This window comes from Galeopterus variegatus, unplaced genomic scaffold (genome assembly GCF_000696425.1).
Source record: "Galeopterus variegatus unplaced genomic scaffold, G_variegatus-3.0.2 Scaffold10785, whole genome shotgun sequence".
In the NCBI taxonomy this organism is placed as follows: Eukaryota; Metazoa; Chordata; class Mammalia; order Dermoptera; family Cynocephalidae; genus Galeopterus; species Galeopterus variegatus.
This window is the reverse complement of record NW_007736896.1, coordinates 25,417-26,685: the sequence shown is the minus strand read 5'-3', so window position 1 is coordinate 26,685 and position 1,269 is coordinate 25,417. Positions and strand designations below refer to the sequence as shown.

At 32.0% G+C, this 1,269-nt stretch overlaps 1 protein-coding gene across 1 annotated transcript in view; it reads left to right on the top strand.

Moving 5' to 3' along the window:
* LOC103610230 (voltage-dependent calcium channel subunit alpha-2/delta-3-like) overlaps window positions 1-1,269 on the top strand; it is a 4,756-nt gene that overhangs the window by 2,080 nt on the left and 1,407 nt on the right. The gene's annotated exons all lie outside the window — the stretch shown is intronic.

Below are 1,269 nucleotides of genomic sequence, written 5' to 3'. Positions count from 1 at the left end.
CAAATCTTTCCATGAAGTTTTTGAAGAGCTCTCATATGTTAAAGTCAGTATTGTACCAATAGGAACTTGGAATTTATTAAGAATGTTTGCTTCTGTACTCAAAAGGTAGTTCAATTGCAACGTATTATATAAAAATATACTGAAAAGGCCTTTGATAAAATTCAATGATCATCTCTAATAAAAGCTCCATGAAAAAATGCAAATAAAAACAATAGTCCAAAAACACTAAAATCACTTTAATTAAAGCCAGGAACTGCATACTTAAACAACTAAGTCATTAGAGTAAAAACTACTAGAGTTAATAAGATCATTTGTTTTGGTAACTGAATATAAGATAAACATACAAAAATCAGTAGTTTTTCTTTAAGTTTCTATAACTAGTGAGGTGAGGTCAATGGAACAGAATTAAAAATTTTATATATGACAAAGGCTCAATTCAAATGGAAGAATATAGATTAAACTTACATAGTAAAATAATAGCCTCATAAGAAATTCTAAGAATTGGAGAGAACTTCCAATTCAAAACCAGAAAGCTATAGAAGAAAAACAGATTTATGTAATTATAAAAAGATTATAACTTTTCTATGGAAAAAGATAACTTAAATGCAGTAGCCTGTTTGTGGAACTTGAAAAAATATTTATAAATCAAATAATAAAGATCTTTTAAATTGATGTCAGCAGTCACATGTAAAAATAATCCAAGAACATGAAGGGTTCAAGTCATTGGGTAATCAGGAAGTACAGGTAATGATGAAATATCTAACTATAGCCATCAAAGTCAAGAATACCCTTTCGCTCTGCAGCCTCATTCCTGGGCATCTTATCATAGGCAGGGGCAAGAGCAAATATCACTGGCTGACACAGACCTAAACTCAGCACTCTTTGTAGCAGTAAAGAACAGATGAGAAAATAAATGCCCATCAGTAAGAAAATAGTTAAATAAAAACAGAACTAGAATTATGGATTTGGAGAAATTACCTTCAGTTAGTGGATAAGAAGCATGCTGGAGAAAGGAGTAAATAACACGATTTCGTTTTTGTAAAACAGGGCCTCTCTCCCCTCAAATAAGAAGAAAGAAGTCACACACAAAACCTTCCATAGCCACGTCTCTGAAATGATTGGGACCCTGAGATGGACCCTTTTACTTACATTCTGACAAGGAAAAATTAGAAGACCAATATTTTGCCTTTATAATATGATCAAAGCAGACACCTCTACCAACAGCCCTTTACCTCTTGAATGCTCTACATGATAATATGCAAAGAGTAA